Here is a 26,168-nt window from a genome sequence, read left to right as displayed (position 1 = left end):
GGGGTCTATCCCCGGCTCCATCCCGGGATCCATCCCGGGATCCATCCCCGGCTCCATCCCGGGATCCATCCCGGGGTCTATTCCCGGGATCTATCCCCGGCTCCATCCCGGGCTCCATCCCCGGGGTCTATCCCCGGCTCCATCCCCGGGGTCTATTCCCGGGATCTATCCCCGGCTCCATCCCGGCTCCATCCCGGGATCCATCCCGGGGTCTATTCCCGGGATCTATCCCCGGCTCCATCCCGGGCTCCATTCCCGGGGTCTATCCCCGGCTCCATCCCGAGATCTATTCCCGGGATCTATCCCCGGCTCCATCCCGGCTCCATCCCGGGATCTATTCCCGGGGTCTATCCCCGGCTCCATCCCGAGCTCCATCCCCGGGGTCTATCCCCGGCTCCATCCCGAGATCTATTCCCGGGATCTATCCCCGGCTCCATCCCGGGATCCATCCCCGGGATCTATCCCCGGCTCCATCCCCGGGGTCTATCCCCGGGTGGCAGGCAGCGATGGAGGCTTTGCGCTGGCTCTGGAGCGGCACAGGGCACCTTTAGCTCCTCCAAGGCCTGCGTTCTTCACGTGGATTTATAAGTCACTGTCCCTTTTTGAATATTTTATCAAAAAATCTGCCGTTGCATCTTTTATCAAAACTTCCTTGCAAGCATTAATCCCGTTTCACTGCATTCTTTAGGCGCAGTAAATATTTCTGCGCTCTGGTGCCTGCTGGGAAGCGGGCATGGAGAGACTGCCACACGCCTGGGATCTCCGAGCAAGCTACCTGTTAAAGCTGGAAAATTCACAGTACAGGAGCCTGGTTTGTGGTCAAGCACTTCTAACAGTGTCGCCGAATATCGAATTGTGTTGCTGACACTTCAGTTGTTGATGTTCTCAGGTTTATTCCTAGCAAAGCCCTGGCCTTTTCAACAGCATCAGAGAGCAGAAGCCTGCAGCAGCACACATCATTCCAGACTCACACACAGGGCGCTGCTAAGCCTTACAACAGCTCCTCGTAATCAGCTTGGGAATTTAAATCCCACCACTAAATGCACATTACCCATGTTATTTCACTACAAAGGGCACAGTATAATACACCGACCAAAGTTTATCTTCCAACCAGCTCGAAGGACGGGAGGAACAATCTGCAGATGGCCTGTGAGATCACTGAAACAACTGTGCAAGTGTGCGTGTGCAGGATCTGGGCTACAAGCTGGGAGCTGTTACTGCAGACATCTAGGTGTTAAATGTGCTCCATGCCCAGGGACTACTGGAATAACCCACAGGAATGGGTGTCTTTCCCTTGGACAGCTGATTAGATTCAAATTAGAGCTGAAGCCCCAGAGGAACTGAAATTGGGCTCTGGACCCTTTTTGTCCCCACAAGAAGATGAAGAAAAGCCACTCATACTGCACACATCTTTGAGGTGTTAGTTAGGTTCAGCTCCTTGCACAAAGTCGGTGAAGTGTGCTGGCTGCAATAGGAAATGCTGAGTGCTGCTTACACAGCGTTGGGGTTTCCTCAGCTCTCTCACCCTGCTGGTTGGGTAATGCAATCTGCAGTTGAATCTACCACAGAACTGACTGTATGTCCTGTTGTTTCTGTGGGGGTCATGGCTGAAGTTTCCACTTCCCTTTCCCCATCACTTTGTGTATCTGTGAAACAAAGCTCGTTTTGTTTTGATGTTTGCCATCAGAAATCCAGCGAGTCCTTTGAATTGTGCTCTCCTCTCTGCTACCGTGGTTCTCTTTAAGCACTCCATGGAAGGTGATGTACAGGAATACCCCAGATGACAAACTTCACTTAGCAGACAGCAATTCATTCTCTGCTGAATACAAAAATTGGTTTTGCAGGGACATTTTAAACATTCGTGCTTTAACTTTTCTCTACCCCTGTGAAACAAAAAGCTCCAACCACCCCAGTTCCTTACTCTTGTGAAGAATAATGCTCACAAGCCACAATTAGATAGGACTCTGCCACATATGGTGCTGCTTAAATGTACCCAGCCAAATCATAGAAGACACAGGAACAAACCAATTTAGGTTTGTCTAACCTAACAACAGCTAACCATGAAATTCCAAATTACATTTACTTCTGAAGTAGGGCACAAGTTAATAAGAGTGTGGGAAGCTGTTTCATTTCAGAGAAATAACAGCTTCCATGTCTAAAAGCGTATTTAATCCATGTGGCTGTCCGGGCAGCGTGGCAGCCGTAGCAGCCATGGCTGCAGGGTGGAAGGGCAGAAAGGAGAAGTTGGTCTCCTCCAGCTCTGCAGGAGGTGCAGGGGCAGCCTTCTGCTTCCCGTGTGGCAGGCTGAGGTCACCTGCTGCTGTGGTGTCACCTGCTGCTGTGGTGTCACCTGCTGCTGTGGTGTCACCGCCACAGCCCGGTGTCTGCACACGTACCGGTCAGACTGGATGAGCAGGCTCAGGACCCCTGCCTGGTTTCTATCTGGGATCGCAGGGATGATTTATAACCCTCCACCACCTTCTGTCCTGTCCCTCCTCCTGCCTTCAGGGCTTCTTCGTGCTTTGTCCTGAACACCAGGAACCACTGGGAGGTCAGGGGGGCCTGGCTTGTTTCCCTGCTAACAGGATCTAATGCAGGGAGCAGTATCAGATGCCAGTTCTGGGGATATTATTCACGTACCTTCAGGGCTGAATTCTGCCTGTGAAAAGAGAGGTTTGTTTAATCCTGTTAGTAAAATCAGCTGTAGAATTTCCTTCGCTGTAGTGCTCTACCACAGCATCCAAAGAAAAGCCATGAGCACAGACTGGCTCCACCTGTAACCAACTTCCTCAGTCCTGTCCACCCTGGGGCAGCATCCTGACCCACTAACTCGTGTTTTTGAGGTTGAACTCGACTGGTTGCTGGTTTCACTCATGTGATCTGCCCTCCCCTGCTCCCATCTCTCTCCTCCCCAGGCTACAAAAGGCCCATGCCAGAGGAGCTCTGAGGAATGAGGGGACAAGTGGACAGAGGATGAGAGGAAGAGAGAAAGCAAGCTTCGATGGCTGTAGTCAGCTGTAAGGGGGGAAAGGAAGGAGGAGAAATAGCACAGATGATGGAGGAGAAATGCACAGCTGCACGAGCACAGGTTTTGCATCACAGTACAGAGCCCCAGTTCCCCCCCTGCTGCAGGGTTGGCAGTGGGGCTGGGATGGGACCACCTGCAGAGAGCAGCAACCTGCACAACATTCATTCTGCCTTTCTTTTCTGCCCTTACTTTTTAGGAAATAATCCATAACCACACCACACAGTCACAGGGCAAAGGAAAGTTTCAGGTGTGCACAATTTTACCCTGGAAATGTCTTTCTTTGCCCCGTGTAACAGTTCTTGAACCGAAGGCAGGAGCAATTGGGCTCCTGACCCAGAACTGCCTCCCCATAAAGCTGTCATATTAGCACAGCAGTGCTCAGAAATCATTTGCTCCCTGCTAGGTCCTTTTCCCTGGACTATATATAAAACAGGGGAAAAAAAGTAATACAGGTATTTATTTGCCCTCCTGCCTTTCCCTGCCTTTCCTTTCCCCTCCCCCTTCTCAGTGTCTGCAGCTCTCAGGCTGACAGATGCCCAGCAGCCTCTGGAGAAGGTCAGGCACCAGGAGCACACAACATTGCAACTGGCTGTTTGGATCCTGGGAGTGCTGGGGAACAAACACTGATTTCAGCTTATCAACAGCAGCGTGTCTCTCTCGCCTCGCTCACAGCCCTCCCATGTGCATCATTTCTCTGCAGGACTTGTCAGCTACCAGTGTTTTTCAGACAACATAACCAGGCCATTTCAGATGTGCTGGCAGTACACCTAAAATGGTGTCAACAAATTCTTCCTATTCATTCTCAATTTAGGAAGTAAAGGGCAAGGGAGAAGTAAGTTGCTGATGGACCTGTGGTACCCTTGGGAGGGAAAGTACAAATATACCCATACTCAGACGTAGTAAGATGTCTGGAAAATAATTTGGACAAGACAGTGGTATTCTGGAACTGTTTAACAGAGCTGGTCCACTATCACACATTGCTTTAAGGGAATTCAGTGGTCTGTGAATCACCAGGAACCAGCTCGTGTCCAGCTCTACCCCTCACTTTGGATGGACATCTGGCCTGTGCTTTCACCTCCTACAGCGAGGGGAATGGAGCCCAAGGTTTCACTGTGATTCCAGTCACAGGCAGGAGACAAGAGGCGCCAGCAGGGTGGAGTGTCAAGAGCACTTGGATGTGAAATGATAGCAGGGTGCTCTGGGAGCAGATGTCCAACTGTGGTGAGCTAAATCTCTTTTGGGAAAGTCCTAGAAGGAGATCCAGCACCTTGTTCTGGTTCCTCTCTTCAAGCCTAGTTTGCTTCAGTATTGCTGTGAGCACACTTGTGTTTTTAAGGCAACTGTCAGCCAAATTTGAAGTAGAAAATGATGTTGAGCAGGACATGAAACACTGTAATAAGCAGGTTACCTATTAACTTTGATATCTTTCTGTTTTACTTCACACTGTTGCCACAGTTCAGATCTTGATTTCACAATAATTTGCAAAACTGACAAAACCACATCGTGTATTGTATGAGCAGCTAGGAAGGAAGTAGAGGGGTTTGGGAGCTGGAGTTTCTGGGACACAAGCCTCTGGAAGCAGGGTAATATTGCCAGCTTAGGACAGCAACTGAACAGATTTACTAAAATCATGCAAAAAAGAAGGTTGGGAGAGACTCCAGGAGATGATCTACTCAAGTTCCTCTGCTTCAGCTGCATCTATTTGAATCTCAATAGTGATATTCTTGAAAATGTCCAGATATGACAATTCCACTGTTCCCACAGGCCATTTATGACAGCACCCACAAGAAAGGTAAAAAAAAGTTCACTGCTAAAATTATTCCAAGGATAAATTAAGCAACTTAGGCTTTTACTTAAGATGCTGGTAAATTCAGGACACTTTACTTCATCTGTTACATCCTGGGCATCATTTCAATCATAATCTTCAATGCCCCAAGCAATAAAGAAGACACAGCTCGAGCTACTGTGCTGAGTTTCTGTGGCTCTGTGCCAGCTGAGGATCTGGCCTGTTTGTTTTTATAATGGCAGCTCAGACTCTGCCCCACGACTCTGCAACAGGAGCTTGGGCTTTGAGGGTGCTGTCTCCTGATGTCCTGCTGGCAGCGCTCATCTCCTTCCAGCGAATGAACCCTTCCTTCCTGCTGCAGATCTTGGTTCACCTCCTCAAGGCATCAGGGCAGAGTCCTGCCTGGAAGCACACTTGAAAAGGGCCCAGAAACACAAGGTTTGCTGAGGTGGGGGTCAGAGTACTCCCTGCAGGTGCTGCCCAGGGCTGTCTTCTCCCTCTGACTCACGGATTTTGCAACACAGCGGAGATAGCAGGGCAGTGTTCCCTGGAATTTGGCTGCTCTGCTCTTTGCTTAGGTATCTGCTTGCTTAAGAGCTCGATTCATCAGCCAATTACCATCCAAATGCTCTGGCAGTACTCACCCAGCTGGGCTGGCATCTCCCTGCCTGGCACCGGATGTTATTGAGCACTGACATTGATTTAATGCTGAAGGTTGTTTCATTGGGTCTCGTAGGTGCCTTTGACACCAGAGTTCTGGAGGGCAGTTTCACCCTGGCAAGCTGAAAAGCTTGTATGTTCTTACACATGTGCATGGCACCCAGAACTGGCAAAAGGATACGTTTCTGATGAAAAGCAGCAAATTAAATCAATGGCTGTGCTTTTAGCCTTCATTCTGCTGTCATGCCCCTTGTCTTCCCTATCAGCTTTTGTGCCACCAGGCTCTCTTCTGACCACTTCTTCTTTCAAAACCTTTCTTCTCAATTTTTCTTTGCTCACGATCCTCCTCTGTATGCTCATCCTTTTTACACACCTGCCCTGCACAGCATCTTCAGTACTTTCTGTATTGCCCCTCTTGTCTCATGGCCTGACATTGACAATATCATTTCATGAATTAAACTTTGAGTCTCTTTGTGGTTTTTTGTCTCTCTTGGCCCTTGGCATGTTGTTCTCATGCTGTTCACCCCTTGGAGTCTCTGTCTCACTTGGTTTGGGGCATTTATGAGCAGGCTTGTGACACTGGTTGCACATGCATGTACAATTTAGTGTCAGGAGAGAGAGTCTCAGACCTCTGTAAGGACATTTGGGTCTGCAGTAGCATTATTAGACTGTCTTTTGGAATTATCTGTTTCCATGGTGGCTACGAATGCAGGGAGGAGGGGCCACCTCCCACACTACCCAGGAACAAATGCATATCATCAGGAGGAAAGGACAAGCAACTTTTGCCAAGCTCCACAGGCACTTTCCTCTCCCCACAGGATTAGTCTGGAGTCCTGCCAAGGCAATGGTTAGACACAGGGTTTTGGAAATACTGTTACAGCACAAAGATGCAGCACTAACTAGACACTCAAGACACAGAACATACTGTTCAGGGCTTGGCCCTCCACAGCCTTGCAAGTAAAGAAGTCTTTCTGAAAATTCTCAAAATTCTTTCTTACAACTGTGTTTTTCTTTCTTTTCAGTTTGCTGTATTTCATACCTCAAAATGGCAACAGAGGGGAAAAAAAAGCAGCCAACAAGGCAAATTAGTCTACCCAAAGTTCTAATTGAAACCTCTATTTGATGTTGTACCTTTCTGTAAACAGGTACATTTTAGCTCAAGGGTTTTACTTGGTTAAGTATTATGGGATTTAGGGAGATTTGAAAATAAGCTTACATAATTGGTTTATCCTATCAGTAATGTTGATAACTGCATACCTTCGTTGGCTGGCAGACTAAACTTTGAGCTATCATACACTAAATTAAACTAACAAATCAACAGAAAACCAGATCTTTTATTATTGTTATTCAGCATCAATCCTTAAATGTAACAAGAGCTCTAGGTAAAAAGCTCACACTCTGCTTTGATTAAGACATTCAAATGCCTTCATCTTCAGCCTAACACAGGCCAGACAGACCCAAGTGAGGGCAGCTTACAGGCCTCTCAGTGACAACCTTTATTTAAAATCCTTCTGAGGTCTGCTCAGGATTAGGCATCATCCCTATTATTTCAAACAGAAGCTCAGCATTTGTATCATATGAGGTTACACTCCTGCAGTCCTGTGAGGAGCATGGGACGGATCAGTCTAATAAGTCTTTGAAGAAGCAAAGAACTGTCTTTGAATGCTGAAATAATGTGATTTTTGGCAGCAGATTCTGAGAAAAATAAAAAAGGGCTTCATTCTGCTTAGAACATTAATCACTGAATTCAAGAGGTTAAACTCTTCATAGTGGTAAAGCCAATATGAAAATCAAGCATTCAAGTGGGTCCACAAATGGTAAGGAACCCAGCCTCTGCTTCACTGAGACAGGGACCCCTCTAGGCTTCAACAAAGAGGCAACACATCCTATTTTACACAACTTAACACTTACAAGTTTTGAAGACTCATCTGTGAGTAAAAATGAGTCCAGACAGGAAGCTTTTATCTGGACAGCACAATGCCAAAATTAGGAAATTACACCCAAGATTCAGCAAAGTGTAGAAAATTCCCCATGCAATTCAAAGTTTTAATGATTGGTTGAATTTGTTTCCCTTCTCTCAATTTCTTCTTCTCTTCTTCCTCTCTCTCTCTCTCTTCTCTTCCCCCTTCCTCATTTTGCTTTTTTAATTTATTACTTTATGATTGCACTGTGCCTGCACTGACTTGGTAAACCTATCCATACTATTTAGACATGCCCAACCTAAATAAAGCAAGAAACTTACATTCCATAGAGATGTTTCATTTTCAAGCTAAGAGGCAGCAACATTTAATTACTAGCAGGCTAATCCTGCAATCATCACTCACCACAACCACTCAACACGTGGAAGGGTGCTAAATTGATTCTAAATAGCACTGTGTAATGACTGACAAACATGAAAAACAAACAAACAGGAAAGCAAAGCTGTTCAGATAAAGGAGACGTTCTGAAATGTGGTGGAAAAGCATGAATTAAGACTAAAATATCCACAATGGAAGGTAATTCAGGTCTAGGTTGATTTCCAGGATACCAGAATGTTTCTCCCAAATCTCACAGGCTGCTTACCACACTTATTAGTCACCTATGGATTTTTTTTGTATGAGGTATTCTTCCATGGCTGGGAGGGTAGCTGCAGTAATTCATCAATAAGATCCTTTTCATGAGACCAACCACAGTATGGATTGGCACTGATGAAGCAGCTCTCCAGTTTCTTCCTGAAAGCAAGCAAAAGGAGAGAGAACAGATATCATTTCAGAAGCTATGAATTCACCATTACCTATTTATATTCCACTTGCAGTTGTGAAAAATAACTACAAATAATATTATTGGAGATAAGGTACTGAAATGATTTGATTCTTTTACCTTAAGAAAATAAGATTTTTCAAAGATAAAGTAATTCACAATTAAATGCAGTCACTCCCTATACACTGCATGCCTTGCCTCTATTCATTAACTAATGAGATTCCTTTTGTACCCTGCAACAAAGGGTGACAGTTTGAGTACATGGGATTAACTACTTAATTTTGCCTGTTTTCTAACACAATATTGCGCTGTGTAATATGCATTCCATAGCTGGGCTCTTATGTCCAAATAGAAAATTTGCTAAAATGCATGGTTCAAAAGCCACAGGAACATCGTAGCTAAATCAAGACTATCAAAACATTGCATGGGGCAGAAAGCCACAGAGGATTATTGTGTGTGATGGGATTTGAAGAAACAAGAAATAATCAGGACAACTACATTTGCTTTCCTCTTTGGTGTCCATGAGACCTCCCTGTAGAAGAGCTAGAGCAACACAAGGGAACAAGGGTGACAGCTTCTGCAGTGATGACTTTTCACTGCTTTTTTTTTGTTCTAATACTCTAGTTCAGAAAGCACAATGGGCTACTGTGCTTTCCACCAACACATAATTAGCAATATCAGAGATCCCAGCCCTCCTTGTTAATTCAAAGCAGTGTCTGATCTTTTCTAGAGTGTGCCCAGTGTAACACGTGGTGAACTGAATGAGCACCCCACTCTCAGCAGCTATTTTGAAAGGAACCCAGTTCTACAAAACTATGACATATTCTCCCCCAAATCCTGCTAGTCATTCAGAATTGTGCAGAAAAACCATCTGCCCTATTTTAGTGGTTACATTTCATGCTGAAAGTCATAAATCTCAAAGATTACAGAGGAGGATGCAGCCTATCTCAAATGAAGAGGACAAGGGGAGACTGTGCAGTGGCAACATGTACTGTTGCAATGCTCATTGCAGGCACAGGAGCAGAGAGACCAAAACAATCCCTGGAAACTTTTAGTATTCAGGGATACAACACGACTTGCCACAGATCTTTCTTATAAAAGTTGAAGCAATGTGTCTTCATTTGCTTTTGGTGGGCAGTCACTCTACATGACAAAAAGAGCTTCATGAAACAAGCTGTGGACATGGCATTTAGTCCAGCTGTAGCTTTTTCAGTCTGATAAATGCACTGAACTGAGTCAGAAATTACTCATTCCTCTCCACAACATTGCTCTGAAGCACTTGGCTGCAGAGAACCGAGATACTGGCCTAGGATAATAGGATAGGAGAGAGTATTCCAAGAAAGTTCCAACTGTACCTTTATGTTTATTGCCATTTTGCCAAGTTCAAACCCACTTCTCCTGCTCACTGGGCTATATCCCAAAGGACTATCTGGCATGCATCCAGTCAGAGATAGGCACTGAAAGAAATAACATGGGGCACATGCACTTTGTCTAGTAAGTAACACCTTTTAAATGTTTGAGGCAAAGTTGATGTTAATACCCGCCACTTGCTTAATAGCTGAGAGTGATAACAGGGAATGACAGGATAAAAATGCTGCCCTCTGCCCTTCATTGCATCTAGACATGTATAAGAATCACTCAGTACTTTAGACTCTTTCCCTTAGCTGAGCCAAAAGCTAATTTCTATTAATTTTATTAATTTTAAACACAAAAAGTGTTCAAGACAGAGCTGACCTGCAGGAAATGATCCTCTTTTGTAATAACGAGATCCTGTTGGCCTTTTCAAACAAATGGATGCCTCCATTTGGCAACAATATCCTTAAGAATCCATTTACATTTTTTAATTAGTTTACTGTGATAGTTAATTATTAATAGTAGTTAGCTATTGTAGATAACTTAAAAAAAAGGAAGGTATTGATATAAAAATGGAGACTGAACCAACATCATGATGATTTTAAGTTTCATGTTCCCTGAAAGAGTAGTAATTGCTGACACAATCTGCTCATCCCTACTGACATCATCACACCCAGCTCAGATAAAGATGTTCCCTCTCATTAGAGCAGCACTGGCATGGGCACTATAATGCTTACAGAAATATTAATTTGGCAGCAGTTTGCCTTCTAGAGTGAGCAAAAGTTGTTGTGCATAAAACCCAGGAACTGTAATGCCTTGGTTTCACTTTTGTTTCATGGCTGCAACCCTGCAACTGTGAAGCTGCAGGATCAAAAGACTCCATCTTGCTGTGATAAAGCAGTCTCTGTAGACAAGCTTACAAAATAGGTCTCCCAGGAATATATGCTGATTAAGAAGGGAAGAAAAGTGATGTATAGATGGGCTATTAATTTAACTGGATTGGCACAAATGTGCCACTTCAGAGGAATAAACTCCTTTCGACCAGAAATTTAAATATCAGGGATTTTAGAGGTGAGTCTGTTCAACTTTGAAAAAAAATCCTTAGGTTACATCAAAGGGAAAAGTGACCAAACAAAGGAGGCATTTGAAGATGGGCTTTTGAACATGTATAAATGAGATGTATGAAAGGGAGTAAGGAAAAATAAGAAACATCCAAATTTTGTGGGTGTTCAGGATGTTTTGGGAGACTTGGAGATTCCTGGTGGGCTGCAATCACGTGCCAGTCCTTCAGCACTACAGATCACCTGCTGAATAGACCTGAACTTGTCTAGGTCCAGTTTGAGATAAAATGGTGATCTGCATGCAAAAAGCCAGTCCTGTAACAGTCTATATCAGCAGCTGGGAAAAAAAGGAAAGAAAGGGGAACTTTCAGTGGTTTGATTAAATCTAATACATATAAAAAAAGCCTTTTGTTTTCTAAAGAATGCTGCTCTACAACTAAGTAAGAATGGATTGTAAATTACTGGATGTAAAGACAAATTTTAAATATATTTATATTAAACTGGCAATTTTTGCTGCTTACATGAAACAAACAAACAAAAAACCCCATCCTTTTACTGATTTTTATTATCATATTCTGGCAGAACAAAGTACATCACCCAAGAAACTGTCTCACAGTGAGTGATGTCTTGTATCTCTGCCAATATTAGCTTTATGGACCAAGTAACAATATTATGTTAATAACTGCTGATTGCTATTTGTGCACCAGACTGTTCCAATACCATGGTGATGAGCATGCTGTTGGTGTCTGGAACAGATGGACAGAGCACAAGAGATCTTTGCCTTGATTTCAAGACAAATAGGATTACCTGTTTCCTTAATAATGCTACATGAAAGCACAGACAAAACCACAGTTCTATCTCCATCTCCAGTAACTGACAGCAGGAAAAAGGCACACAGCACACATTGGATGCACAAAAATTTACCCTAACTTTAAGAGAGAGCAAACCTTTGAATCATTTGTTAAAGCCAACACAGCTCCTTTATGCTGTTTAGAGTGGAAATAAAATTCACCATCATATTTTCAGCAACAAAACTCCTTTGTAGCTCTCTGCAAAGGTGATATTTGAGGCTAGAGATGAGGCAATTGTCTGCATCCTACCCAGCATCACTGATTCTGTATCTGCTGATTTAAACACCCTTACAAAGAAGTCATTGCAACAGCTTTCTGCCATTTGAGAAGAAAACTGAAAGCACTGTGAGCGACACTTGGCATCAATGCTTTTATATGACAAAGAAATAGGAAGAAAAGTACACTTCAATTCCATAATGTTATTTCTTAAGCCCTACCACCAGCACCAGATAGACACTTTATTCTGAACTCTCTTATTCTTTCATAGAAATGAGGAAGAAAGACCAAGAGACAAAAGAAGGAGGACATCTTTTCACTGTAGGTTGTGCAGTTCTGTTTAGAATGAAGCCTGTGATATTGGGGAAAAAATGATCTTGTGACAATCTCATACACAGTAGAAGAATGATGCTGTTACTATTGCCAAACCGGTTTTGAATGACTGAAAAAGCAGTTATGTGGGGAAGAGAACTTGGACAGAGCACTGAGACCATAACAATAACAAGTCCTTTCCTATCTCGGTGGAAATAGAAAAGAGGAAACAGGATACTGTTTTCATATAAGAGCAGTCAATTTCCTACTGATAACAGAAGCCAATCGTGTTTGGAAAGGAAATTACCTGTTCCTGCACGGCAAGGCTAGCAGGTGCAGATGGCATGTGAACAAATTTCCCGACCACTGATCTGTCAAGGGCACAAACCATAAAGTGCCAGTGGTTTTATGGATAATCATTCAGCTCCTGCCAGGTCATCTGCAGATTCTGGAAGTACTTAATTCAGCTTGGCACCCAGAAAGGTTTGAAATAAGGCCACCTCCATAGGTGAGGTGTCACAGGAGCTGCCAGAACGAGCACGACCCGCCCCACAGCTCGTCACGAAAGGAGGAACACTCATGAAAAATGCTGAAAGTCTGAGGAAATGAGATTTAGCAGCTTCTGCTGAACGTGTTAAGCAAGGTCAGCGTTGTGGGCGCCTGCTCGCCCTGGCATGCTGGCCTCCAGGCATCAAAGCCTCACAAATAAAAGGAGAAAACTTTCTACAGTGCTTCTGCTCTTCATTCCCTTTTCACCTGCAAACAGCACCCTTCTGTCCAAGAAATCACCTCACACTGCCACAAACATAAAGAGATTTTGAGTCCTTGTTCTCTTCTGAAATGCAAAATTTGAGAAAATAACAGGAAATAGCAGAGCAAAGATGGTTTCCAAGAAGCAGAGAGCCAAAACAGCGCTTTGTTCTTAGTGGGTAAATTAAAAATCTCCTCTGCTGCTCTGTGGAGCAGGGTGAAATACGGTAGAAAGACTCATATTGCTGCAGAGCTTTGCATTTGCAAATATTGACTGCATTTTCATTAGGTTCCAGTCACAAAAACAGGTTGGATAAGGTTGTTAGTGTTAATTTGAAAGCTAAGCAGTGATAGTTGCACAAATAAGACTACATCCCTTCCTTCTGAGGGACAAGCTCCTCTCTCCTGAAATGGGTATCAAAGATGGAGAGAATGAATTATCTTCTGAATTGCCTGTTTATTGCCTACTGACCATTTGGTGAGAGAAGCTGGCTGGCCTTTAGAGGGTGGTTCATTTTACTTTCTCAATTACTTCTGTTCTCTTCAATAAGAAAAGTTAATCTGTGTAAGAAGAAAACCAAAACTGTGTACAATACCATCTTTATTGTCTCAATAATTGAGTTTGTTCATTTGCATTAGGAAAAACATAGAGTTTCCATGCTTTGGCACTAAAGTTTTAGCCTGGGTTCTAGAAGTTAAACTACATGCTTTTTCTTAACCTCACTATCACCACAGTTTACTTACATAACCTCATTTAGTAGAGGTACTGCTAAATGAATACCAGAAATTGGTCTGGAGTGATGAGGTCATAATTCAGGGCATGAGATCAGAGAGTAAAAATCTCTATATTCGAGGCTGTGACAGCTTCAAGGGGGGAAAAATGGGGCAAGGAGGAAAGAAAAAAGAAATTAAATTAAAGACTGCCCTGTAGCCTTCAGAATTTCTTAGCTACTCACCAGTGAAATCAGTGAAATATTCTTGGGCAACAGTTAATTTTTAAACTGCTAATATCCAAAATACTACCCCAGGACCATTGAAAATAGCACTGGAAAATGTGACCTGAGTTGCTGTGACTTACACTGGGCATGCTAAGAGGAACACCACAGCTGCTTTGGGTATGGTCTCTGCTCTCAGGCACACTCCTCACAGTATTTGTGGCTAAAACTTGTTTTCCATGATACAGACACTTCCAATATTCAGTGTCTAAAAAAGGCCATCCAGGATAGGATGAGCATGTAGTAATACTTCTCATAAGCAGTCTCCCAGTCTCCAAATTCCACATATGTTCCTCTTGCAGCCAGGAACACAAACCCATGTCTGCTCCCAAGGCTGCACAAACAAACCCTTTCCCTTCACAGAATCAAAAAATCCAGTTTATTTGCATAGTTTGCTAAGTACAAAGATCACCACAAACTACTCATTTAGATTCAGGTGGTAGTAGTAGATAAATTGTTGGTATTAACAGAAAGAATGCACTTAAGCTTCATGGTATCTAAAGGAGGCCTTGTACTAGAAGATAGCTCTTGTTTCCTGTACATACCCAGCACTCATAGGTGATACACAAGGCTCAGTTCTCACCTGCTGGAAACCCTGTGTGCAGGAAAACAGCCTAAGGAGCCTGGAAAACCCAGCACCACTGCCTTTCTTGGCCCTGGAGCTGATTCAGAAGTTGGCTAAGGTCATGCAAGCACAGATCTGAGCAGTCAAGACACCTGTGCTAGTAGTTTAGAAGGCTGGGACTGCTCAGGCAGGAGTCACTCAAACCCTGGTCACACCACCTGTATCAGAGCATTGTGAAAGTTATATTTGGCAGGATTGACACCACCCTGAATTCCTTTCAGAGGGGGATTCTCATCTCACTGCCTCAGTGATATTCAATATTAAAAACGGGACTGTTGGAAGAAGGGCTCATGCCCTGCAAACTGATTGCCTATTAAAATTGGAAAAGTAAGGCCAAGAAGACACAAATTTAAGTCAGAAGTCTGCTAGCTCATAGAGTAATGTAAAAAATAAAATAAAAGCAGGGAATAGGAATTAACTTCCTCAGATTTAAGAAGTACTTACCCCTGCATAGGAGCTGTGCTGTTAGACAACACATCCTAAGGTGTACTGTACATATAGTTCTTGTAGAAGCTTTATTACTTTGTAGAACCATAAGTTACAGTTCGTTTAATTGAAATATTACTCTGTTACGAGCCCTACTGAAGGGTACATTTTTACTGAGAATTTCAGTGAGGCGAAGAAGGTTCTTTATCACACCTATCTATACAGATTCTTCCATCCTAGTTATGTCAACAGATATTTTCTATTTGGTGGAAAAACGTTTGCACTTGGCTAAGCACCTAGATAAAGCCCTTTTGTTTTCTGCAGTCAAGATGTATCTTTTTTTACAGGCAATGATATAATCTACATTAAACCCACCTTTTTTTCTTATCAAGGCTGATACATGGTACACATTCCCTGTGTAGAATAAAAAGGTGTATATTCTCTGTGTAGAGTAAATTTTTAGCTGGTGCTAGTAAACATGAGATAGGTTATTCAAGCCCATGCCTGGAGCTAAATGAAATTTTCAGAGACACAGAGGATATGTGCACAGCTGTTTATTCTGAACAGTTCTTCTGATAGGTTCCTCTCTCACTTTCTATTTAAGCTTTTGTGGTTTTTCCCTGGGACAAAAGCATAGCTTGCCACTACCAGATATTTCAGCTACATGTCCTCAAATAGTCAAAGGAAGACAATTATTCAAGCCAACCAAAGCACTAGCAAAACAATGGAGTCCTTACCTACTGAGATGAAGATCAAAGATGAAGATGTTGGTAAGAACTACAGAAAATTGGTCTGGTTCACAAAATGTGCCTATTAAACTTGACCTACATCTTCAGGTAGATTGCTTTGTGCACCTGCTACTGGATTTTGTTGTTTCATTCATCCCCACTAGACAAATATATGTAATTTTGGAATGACTAGCAGGTTAAACAAAATTAATCTTGTCAGTAATACCGATGTAAGAAACAGTTTAAAAATGCAATCTATGTAAAGATATAGACCAACTCCTAGCATGTTTTCACCTAATGAATAACCAAGTTCCAAATAAATGCCAACAAAACCCCCCCACAATAGTACAATATTGTAAACCTGTCCCTCAGTTCTCTATAAAACAGGGCTGCAAGATGAAAGCAGATTTAAGTTTAGAAAGCTGCTTCCATCTGCCTTTTCTATGTCCCAATGAAGTAACATTGCCAGTGCTGGAAATCGCCAAATATAAAGGAAGTTCCTTCTCCAACTGTTCTGATTCCCTAAGGAAAAAAAAGGCTTTGTCATCATATTTTGTGTGTGAGTGCCTATTCTGCTGTCTTCACTTCCTCTTAGAGTAACTTTTGAATCCAATGCTGATTTTCAACTAAATTTGAAAATTAATCACAGGTTTTAAGACACAAAACCATCCCAAGTTTAGTGAAAGCAGGCAGCTAGCTGGGAAAAAGAGGAGATCCAGATGGTGTCTCCAGCCATGGAAAAGAATGTAGCAAAAGCCTCCTTCTTACCAGGTATCAGACAATCCATCTAAGACAAAGACCACACAGGCCAGGGGGAGAACTTGCATGAAGCACAAATTCATTGGAAACCAGGCTTCAGTGATACCATTACTCATGGACTTCTTGCTCATTTCTCTTAGACTTTTCTACCACACACAGGGCTAGGGTTCCCTAAATATCTGCTCATGCCATTCACAGTCATAGATCTCCTTAGTGCCTCAAACCACTAAATGGTTCTTCAAATACCTTTTCCACATATCTACAGTTTTTCTCAGCATAAGAAGCCATTTGCAGTTGTGGCCCAATTTAAAATGTGACTGCTCAAAAGCATATGAGTCAGGGTTTTTCTTTCTGTTTGTTGAGCTCAGATATTCAAATCCCCAAATGGCAATCACTCACCTTTTGTGCAGGCAGAAGTCCTGCCCATGATGTTTGTGAATTACCAAAAGGGCTTCAGGCTATGTAGAGGTGGTTTCTTCTACATCTAGGAGTGCCAGTGGGTGGGATTAGGCACCTCAGAAGTTCCTGACCACTCTTCAGGGTGCTAACAGAAGAGCTCGTGGCAGTACTACTAACTCAGGTGAGGCAGAGCCAGCTGCCATACCTCAGACCAGGATTTTAAACTGCTTAAAATGATAAACCTCATTGTGCTTAGTATGAATTAGGGAAAACCCATGAAAACTTCTCCATGAAAAGGCAGTTTGTAGCAGCTAGAAGCACCCATGTGGCTGTGGAGGGAAAACCTCTTTCCTCTGCACAGCTGTATCTGGAACAAAACATCTGTCCATGTCCTAACCCAGCCAAGGCTGCAGCTACTGTTGTTCCAAGAAAGCCAAAATCAGAAAGAGAGCCCTTAAGACTCCAAAACTGCCTACTCAAAAAAAGAAAACCATATTTCTCCAGCAACACAGACATTATAAGGCCCAAGTTTATTGCACTTCCTCATAGAACAAATGGCTTTTTGGCACATTTTCCAATCCCAAAATGCTGTGGAGTGAAAATTAAATTAATGCACAGAACAACTGCTATGACTCAGCCTTCAAACTAGAAGTGGTGATCAGTACTGATCATCTGTATCAAGCAACTTTTGCACATTCTTTCACAATTTCAGTGGCCAAACACACACAAAAAGGGAGGTGCTCATCTTGACTCCAAATAAATATCAAATTTTTTGGTATTTTGATATTCACAACTTGGCATGTATGTCCTAAATTAACAAGTACCTTTATACTAGAAGGTAGTAGTAGGCTTTCTTTCCTCCCCCCAGCCATCCACTTCCATAAATTGCTAGGAAGCTGGAAGACTGGAGTCCCCTGTTCCTCTTCCACATGAAGTGAAATGGCCACTGGGGTTCCACATTATTAGTGCTGCATGTTGAGTGTTGGAATAGGCAGAGAGTGATAACACAAGCCTTATTTCTTTAGGGAATCCGGCTCAAAGAATCATCCCCCACCCACTTCTTGCACTAAAAAGACAGCTATTAACTCCCTGATCTGCCTGCCTGTGACAGACAAAGGAAGTGAAGAAAAATAAAACAAGTGAACTGAGGAATAAATTACTTTTGGTAGTCAGATGGAGGAGAAGCCTCTGAGGAAATGTAATCACCACACCCTGCCAGTTATTAAAGGATTTTGTGGAAGCCATGGCTGGGCGACTGATTATGCAAACTTAAGGAAATATTTGCTTAATAAAAAGATTAAACAGAAGGTTCCCCGACCTTCTGCTGTGCCTAACAGGACTGGACTGTTACAGAAAATGTGGTCTCCGATTCAGATCCATCCAGGCAATGGTGTCAGTGAGCAGCAGACAGATCTGTGCATGCACAGGTTAACTGCACGATTCAAGTCACAGGGAAAAAGAGGAAAATGCTATTTTTTGTCTACAGACTGTGACAAAAAAAAACAAGCTCAGAAAATTAGCTCTGTTACGGATCAATACTTACATGCATGTGTACTTTCCAGCAGAGTTGCAACCTATTCTATTTCAAGGATTTGTTGCTTAGCAAACTTTCAAATGAAGACTTTTCACATACACCTGAAGGAAAAAAATGTAACTTGAAACTTGGCCCAAAATATATATTTTTCAAATGTGGAGCTGTAGGGAAAAATCAATCAATACATACACAAAATTTACAAGTATAATTCCTACTATGAATATCAATCAGAAATTAACAACACTGCAGAATTCTCTTGGTTACATTTTTTACCAGTGAATGGTACGGTTCACATTCTTCAAAAAGATTAGAAGTGGGAGGTTGCATGGAGCTACTCTGATTCATTTAATCTTTTTTTGTCTTTTTCCAACTATGCATTTTCACAGGGGAAAAACAATGATGTCATCAAGTTCCTCTCCCTGCTGAGACTGTGCAGTTGCAAGGTTTTCTGCTGATCTATGGATTAGAAAATTTCAGTGATATTGCTAATAAAAGTTGTTTATCTTGGCATTACTGTGGGGTAGTTCATGAAGGAGACAGAAGTACCTCATGACCCGCTTGTACACCACAGTTAGGGGATGACGAATCACCCAACATTCCAGGGTACCAAAAAGGAGACCAGAAATAGGGACAACTTTCATTTGAATAAATCAACTCCATATTTTATTAGTTATTCTTGTCTGCAACATGATTTTCCTACTTAGAAGAAACAGAGCCAGAGGAGAATGACACAGATTAAATTCTGCCTCTGAAGTGTGCTGCAGTCTTTCCTGCTACAACTACTGGCCCAAATGTTTTAAAAAAAAAAAATCTAGGAAAACTCACAGCTTCACATTAAAAGCATTAAATTAATTAACTGCATTTTTAATTACCAGGCAAAAATGACAAAGCTAGCTGTTGCCATCTCCACTATCCAGGCTGCTTGCCGTTGTGATGTTTAAGAAAAAGGGCTGAGATGCTGAGCTGTTTGTGCCCAGCTCTGACTCCATTCGGAGCTGAGCTTAACTGAGCAGAGCCAGCAGCGAGTTCCTACTCAAGGCTGCCACCTCCTGTTTTAAATCTCCGCTCCCTCACGGGCTGATTAATAATCTGGTCAGGGTGTTCCTCTCGACACTGGCTTTGATTGTAAAGCTGATTCTGCGTAGAAAGGATGTTTCCTCAAAAATAATCAGAAACAAATATTTACATAACTTACAGGGACTAGAGCAACCAAGCAGTATGCCATATCCATCTTAGAGCAGCTATTGATTTCCATGCATATCCAAAGCTATGAGCCCTAATGAAAATAATAAAAAAAAAGATTATTTCCTTCTCAAGCAGCTCTACTCTGTGTGTCACTGTTCAGCGTCTCAGCAGACGGGCCTATCCATTTTATTATGCACATTAATCAATTGCCAGATAAAAATACATTACTGACATCTGAAATCTGCTACTGCATTTATAAAGTGTTGATTAAAGAGAGAAAGATTAAAGAGAGAAAGGCTGCATTTCCCCCCCAAGTATTAATACTAATTTAAAGTACAAGTGGCATCAAAACTGCCAAAGCTGAAAAATTAGAGGCCAATCTTACACTTTGGTCTCTCCTGATGTTTGACAGTTCTTTGCTTCTAATCAATTAGGCAACAACCTCACAGTCTTTTATTTGCATCTGAGACTTTCTCTTCATGAGCCTGGCTATTGGAATCTAAGTAAATGCACATTCCTCTCTTACTATCTAGCCTGAGACATCAATATCTCCCTAATCAAGAAGAATAAAAATTCTCATTCATACAGTTCTCATGTACGTACAAAGTTCATCTGCAAAATAATAAAAAAAATATCTGTATTTCCATTCTTTTTTGTTTGACTTAGTTAATTTGAAATTCAGGGAAAAAAATCTCTACAAAGTTGCTAGTTGAAAATTTCTGATATTGAGTGTGATAAGAGAAGAGAGGTTTTCCTTATCTTAAGATAGTGTTGCATCCACATATTTGAGCTATTTCCCTGTTTCCATTCTCAATCTTAGTAAGTTTTTTGACTTGGCCAGAAACAAAAGTTTAAATTTTTTAAAAATTTAAATACACCAAGTCTTTTGAGAAAAAGTGGAAGATGCAATTCAAACTCCCAGCAATAACAGAATTTGTATGCATTCTGGAAAAGCTACTTAATGAAAGGCATTGCAGTTCATTCCAAAATGTTTCTCTCATTTAGTCAAACCTTTAACACAGAGTTGGGGCATCCATAGCTTCTCTGGGCAGCCTGTGCCAGTGTCTCATCACCCTTGCCATAAAAAATATCTTTCTTAAGTCCAGTCTAAGTCTGCCCTCTCTGTTTAAAATCATTTACCCTTGCTCTGTCACTGCAGCCCTTGGTAAAAAGTCTTCTGCCACTTTTCTTATAAAGCCCCTTTCTAGTACTGAAAAGCCAAAATAAAGTCTCCCCAGAACCTTCTCTTCTCCAGGCTGAACAACCCCAGCTACTCAGCCTCCCTTCATAGGAAAAAAGGAAAACCCCACTGCTTTCTATCTTCTAATATGTACAGTATTTTACAGCAACCACAGATACTCTCATGTAGAAATATTTGGTAATAACTGACTTTAGAAGTACAGAAAACAGATTAAGAATGGTAAAAAAAATACATCCATTAATCAATTAATTAAAAGTAACATTTACCTGCATGGGGCTTCACTTCACCACACTAAAGAACAAATTTATTTGAAACCACTTTCTTTGAAAATTTAAGATACAAATTGACTTCAGCTACCAGAATTCAGCAAATTAGTTCAAAACACTATTTTGCATGTGCTGTGGATGAGTTTTGAAAACTGTATTTATTCTTTCAACAAGTCAGGATTTGGATTCACAGTATTAAAAAATCAGTGTTGTGGTTAATGCACAGGATTGGTGTCAGATGATTTAGATTCTAGTTTTAACTTTATCTCAGACTTCCCCTATGAGACCATCACTCACAATTATCTTTTCAGAACTGGCATCTAATTTTGGATAACCCAGCTTTTCCTACCAGACTTTAATATCTGGAACCCAGTTTTCAGAAAATAGTTTCATTCGCTTCAGCTGGTATAAAAAGAACTTGAAATCTCTGGAAATCAGGTTTCTGAAACTCCAAAATTCTATTGGGTACCATTTATATCTCTGGAAAGTGGCCTCAAAATGTTACCAGTGATGTAAGTGAAGAATTCAGATTTATTAATACCTTGCATCTGCTGCACATGCCTAAACAACTACAAAATATTTAGGGCATTAAATATTGCCCTAAAGAACAGGGTCCAGAGAGAGCATCCAGGGGTATCCCATGAGTCCAGTGTCCAACACATCTCATCTCCACATTTTACTGCTTCATCTTAGGGCCTCAGAAATTGAACTATTTCAAATAAGAAGCAAAGCTATAAAGGCAGATTTTCTTTACCATAAAACTATTTGTGGCCCATAAATTTTAGTGAAATCAGCACAAGTGTATGTCCTGCATGGATCTGGGCTTTTGTGACATCATCACATCTACAGCGGTCAAAATTCATGATGATTTGCAGCGCCTGAAGTCTATAAGATAACTTTGTTTGAAGTTGAGTTTTAAAAGTTTTGGATGGCAGGTGGGATATATGCTAGAGATACTACATAAAATGGAATTTTTGTTGAATTTAAAACACAAAGTGACCTTTACAATGTGTTCTTATGTTTATCTGGAAATGAGCCAACAAAAATAAAAGTTCATACTCCACACCCTTGTGATGTTAAAAAAACCAGCATTTTCTCTGACCTGTGAAGAAATGTTTGTGAAAATACCCAACAATAAAAACCTCTCCTCATAGTATTTTAATGACAGTCAAATATCTCACTCAAGAATCCTCATGTAAGCTACACCGGATCATACCATCTGTGTGAAGATGTTTTGCAATTATGCCAGTACTTCCAGCTCAGATGACTCAGAATGGGTGGTGCTTATAGGGAGGAGAATCCAGACCCTTTTGTCCTTCACAGAAATCCAGGCCTGCTCAGCACTCCTGGGCTGGTGCAGTTTGACAACCAAATTGTCTTTTCTTAGCAGGAAAATGATCCTGCTTTGGCCCCCACGGCCACACTGCCTCTGGCACCTGAGCCTGGTTGGCTTTGGTAAGCAGGAAAGTGAGATATTGAGGATCTGCTGAAGGTCAGAGTCCCTTAATGCTAATGAGGTAGTCACGGTTTTGAAGGTGTGTCTGCTGAGGGCTTTTCTGCCCTTTAAACCATGATCTATTCAGAAGTATCCAGACTGTTTTTAACTTGTTACATCCACAGTTTGATAAATCCAGAAAACGATCAGTGTTTAGTCAGGGGACACTTTCTGTGAATATTTCTAGCCTTCTATTTTGGTAAAGTAATGAAATAAATCCAAGACAAAGGTAAAATGGCTCAATAAGCACCAAACAGATTATTGAAAAGGTTAATGCTGGTTTTCAGGTAGAATGTCTTTCTCCTGCCCTGGCAATACAGCACTGGAACCAGCCTCATCAGCATAGGAATGAACTGGCCTCAGTTTCTCCAGCCAGCCAGAGTTTCCAGGTCCAAATTCCATATACTGGGAGAGCCCTGGCTCTGTGGGGAGTGGAGGTGGGGCTGAGGAACACACTGTTTGCTTTGCTGCAAGCAAGATATCACTATACCCTCCTTTCTCTTCTATACCCAGCAGAGCTATAGGACAGCTGTTGCAATAACTCATTTTCCCTTTTAATTCTGGGTATTTCCTGCCTCTCTTTGTATGCCTGCACTATTAGGTTAAGCACAGAGCACTTAATTGGCAAGTTCATAAAGGTCTATCAAACTCATTATAAGAGAGAGGTAGTACTTTCTCTGATAAGCTTCGGCACTCTGCTTAGTCATCATACTTTTATTATCCTCTATCATGACATCTTGCTCACTCACAGAAGTCACAGCTTAGGGCTCTTAGGAAACTGTGGTTAGTTCCCTCCATGGCTTTTCTTCCTACTGACACTGCTTAAAAAAAAAAAAATCTTTAAAACAAGAAGTAATATCTCAGTCCAGCTAAATCAGTAAAATAAAGTTTTAAAAGAGATGTCTGTTCAAACCACATTATATTTCCTCTCCTGCATTGTACATGACATTTAAAAAAATGCAAAAATCTTTGACAGCTATCCAGCAGCTAACAGCAACAACAGTTGGTAGTAAGAACAGTGGTGAATTTATTGACTGTATCATGAAGGATATAAGTTCTGGTACTTCTGGTACAGACCTGTATCCCTTTCATATTAAATCTTCATGCTGGGCTATAAACAGCAAATTAACCGTTTCTATTTGCTAGACTTCAATATCACTATTTATTGAGACTTTGATTATACTTTAAATTCTGATGGCAATTATCAAACTAACCCTTTGTCATAGTTTTCTTTAACTGATAGCCTAAATTCCTGGCAGGAAAATGCTCTTCTGATAAAAGCTACAAAACATTATTAAAAAGGGGTTGAATGTTATATATAGCCTATTTAAGGATCTACTGAATATCTAACCTCAGAAAAGTTAGGAAGAAAGTTTGCTTCTTTTTTGCTTCATTGCTGCCACATTAAAACATAGCTTGCCTTGGAGCAGAGTAAATGTTGCCACCACTGTGCATGAGAAGGCACAGCTGAAACATTCTGTCTGACAAATAATTTGAACCCAAAATGAAACATTTCTCACTGAGAGATTGCAGATACTTTATACATGAGCATTAGTATGAGGTGGCATGGTACCAAATCCAGCTTTGTGGGTCTGAGGCACAGGCTGGTTAGAATTACTCAGCAAGTCCATCAGCAGAGTAGGAAACGGTGTAGTTCCCCCAGTGAGCCCTCTATGCTAGGTTCAACAAGCTGAGGGGTTTAAAACATATAGATTAATTCATTTTTCTGGACAAAGAGCAGGCTTTTAAGGCAATTGCTTTACACATCTGGCTTCAAGGAGCAATGTAAATTGTGCCATGCTCTGAAAAGCAGATTAAAAGGAGATCATTAATCTTATGTATATTAGAAAGCAATTGTACCCAGGTAAAGCTGTGCAGAGTGACCAGGATGTCCTTCCATCACAGCTGCATGCCACTGGATCAGTCCCTGTTTGTTCCCACAGCCTCTTCGTCCTACAAGGTATTTGTTTCCTCATCCTCAATATCTGGATGTGATTAAAGTTTAAAAAAGTCAAATATTATGGCCTATATTCTGGTATTTATAAAATTTCTAATTGTTCTCACTGTTCTGTAAAATTAAAGGTAGAAAAAAAAAGACAACCATAAACATGTGTATCTATTCATATGTGATAGAAGAAATGGGTTTAAAGTCTTTACAAAAGATTTGATCTGAAAGGACCTGCAAGGTTCTGGAAGAATGGGCGTGGGGGTCTTTACCTACATCAAGCCCTGCATTTGTTGCAAAGCAAAGCACAGCCTGAACTTCTGAACTTTGGGGGAAAATGCAGAGAGCTAATAGACTTATGAGTATTAATTTCTCCTCCCGGGGTGGGCTAATGGTTAATTTTAATTTTAATGGTCATGCAGTGCACAATGAGGGAGGGACACACGTTCAGGGGGGAATGTGTAGGGGACAGTTTGGGAAGGCTGTACCCGGGGAAAGTTGAAACTCCACAGGGGCATGGCTCTCTACCTTGATTCGAATAAAGTTGATTTTTGCAGGGCTCCTCTGTCTCCTTTGCAGACACTGGCCTTTCACAGTGTGATTTTCCACACAACATGTAACTCTCTTAACTATACCAGACGTTATATTGTGTGATACCCAACTGGAACAGGCTGCTGTTCATAGGGGACCGACACAGCTCATGGCATGGTTGGAAAACCCTGGAGTTTGCTCCTGACTTCTTGTGGAAGTCAGTGGAATTTGGGGCAACACAATAAACAAATATTGGCATCTAATACCCAATTGGAACAGGCTGCTGTTCATAGGGGACCGACACAGCTCATGGCACAGATGGAAAAACCTGGGGTTTGCTCCTGACTTCTTGTGGAAGTCAGTGGAATTTGGGGCAACACAATAAACAAATATTGGCATCTAATACCCAATTGGAACAGGCTGCTGTTTATAGGGGACCGACACAGTTCGTGGCATGGAGGGAAAAACCTGGAGTTTGCTCCTGACTTCTTGTGGAAGTCAGTGGAATTTGGGGCAACACAATAAACAAATATTGGCATCTAATACCCAATTGGAACAGGCTGCTGTTCATAGGGGACCGACACAGCTCATGGCACAGATGGAAAAACCTGGGGTTTGCTCCTGACTTCTTGTGGAAGTCAGTGGAATTTGGGGCAACACAATAAACAAATATTGGCATCTAATACCCAATTGGAACAGGCTGCTGTTCATAGGGGACCGACACAGCTCATGGCATGGAGGGAAAAACCTGGGGTTGCTCCTGACTTCTTCTGGAATTTGGGGCAACACAATAAACAAATATTGAGGCTGCCAGAGACAATGCAGGAGGTCACGCTTATCCTTTACAAATATGGAGCTGCCAGAGAGGAGCCAGATCACACTTTATCTTTTCCTTCACTCAGAACCCATCACACAAATGCAAACTGTTCGCCGGGCGAACCTGGGCAAGGCCTGTGGGAGGAGCAGAAGCTCGGGAGATGCCGAATGGACACAGCATCCCCGGCAAACAGAAGCTTTTCGGGGCTGATTTCGCCCCGCGCGGGCAGGCAGAGCAGGCGGGGCGGCGTGAGGGGGGAAGGCGGGCGGCCCCTCAGGCGACCCCCACCTCCGCACGGGTGGGAGGCGGGCGCAGGGAGGCGAGCCGGCAGGCTGGGGGGGCTCGGGGGGCTCGGGGTGGCTCGGGGGGCTCGGGGTGGCTCGGGGGCTCGGTTCCGGGCCGCCGCACCGCCCGTGCCCCGCTGCCGCCGCCGCCGCCCCGGCAACGGGGGCGGAGCGGGCGGCGGGCGGGGCGGGCGGCGCGCGCTGACGGCTTCCGGCGGGCGG

At 42.5% G+C, this 26,168-nt stretch overlaps 1 long non-coding RNA gene across 4 annotated transcripts; it reads right to left on the bottom strand.

Moving 5' to 3' along the window:
* Window positions 1-1,789: 1,789 nt before the first annotated feature.
* LOC146768066 (uncharacterized) lies at window positions 1,790-26,045 on the bottom strand. 4 transcript variants are annotated; one of them, XR_014954078.1, is made up of 3 exons: window positions 12,314-26,045; window positions 9,569-9,670; window positions 1,790-8,185 (listed from the first exon to the last, which is right to left on the bottom strand). It is a non-coding gene; the product is annotated as an uncharacterized LOC146768066 (long non-coding RNA). The 4 variants fall into 4 exon arrangements; XR_014954079.1 differs by having other exon boundaries at window positions 1,790-9,670; window positions 12,314-18,323; window positions 19,095-26,045; XR_014954077.1 differs by having other exon boundaries at window positions 1,790-9,670.
* Between the last annotated feature and the right edge of the window lie 123 nt (window positions 26,046-26,168).

Source organism: Lonchura striata, chromosome 3, assembly GCF_050655825.1.
Source record: "Lonchura striata isolate lonStrDom1 chromosome 3, ASM5065582v1, whole genome shotgun sequence".
In the NCBI taxonomy this organism is placed as follows: domain Eukaryota; kingdom Metazoa; phylum Chordata; class Aves; order Passeriformes; family Estrildidae; genus Lonchura; species Lonchura striata.
This window is presented reverse-complemented; position numbering and strand designations above follow the sequence as displayed.